Here is a 752-nt window from a genome sequence, read left to right as displayed (position 1 = left end):
ATATATATATATATATATATATATACGATCTTTGAGAGAATTGAAAGTCAAATGCAAGCATAGTTCAACAACATCTTAGAGGTCTGAGCTACCTCCCACATTTGCGCTTTTTGTTTGCTGAAATTTCTGGTTTTGTGGTTTCACCAAAATATTTTCTGTCAAGGAGTTTTTCAATTCTTCACTTGTAGAGTTACACTGCCAAATAAGCAAATAGAACTCAGATAGAGAGAACCATACTCAGACTACCAAAAAGGCAAATAGGGTTTAGGGTTTTAGGGTTTAGGGTTTAAGGGTTTAGGGTTTAGGGTTTCTCATGCACCTTCACTGCTGAATCTACTGCCATTGAGCTTCCTCCATTTCTTTTGCCATCCACAGAACCTTTCTTCCTTGCGCTGTGTTAAGTTCTGATGCGACTTCTGTATGCCAGTGGTACAGTGCTTTCTCGTAGTTTTTCATGTTTCATGTTTGCTCCATCTTCGTTATCACTTATTCGCTGCTCTAGTACTTTTTTTCACTATTTTTTTTTCGTTTACTTAGTAGTCTCGCATCTGTAAATCAGATCAATACTCTCTGCTTTCCCTTTCCCACACAGATTCAGCTGCTTGAAACATACACCCTGTAGGTGCTGCTGGGTAGTTGCTGGTGTATCTTTCTCTTCGTGTTTTTTCTTTGAAACGGTTTCAGTTGCTGCATTTCTTATTGCTTTGCACCACGGAAACATCTACCCGAGGGGTAATGAACAGAAGGCGACC

Source organism: Eimeria mitis, genomic scaffold, assembly GCF_000499745.2.
Source record: "Eimeria mitis Houghton genomic scaffold, Emh_scaff1150, whole genome shotgun sequence".
Classification (NCBI taxonomy): Eukaryota; Apicomplexa; class Conoidasida; order Eucoccidiorida; family Eimeriidae; genus Eimeria; species Eimeria mitis.
The sequence above is the reverse complement of the archived record's forward strand: the minus strand, read 5'-3'. Positions refer to the sequence as shown.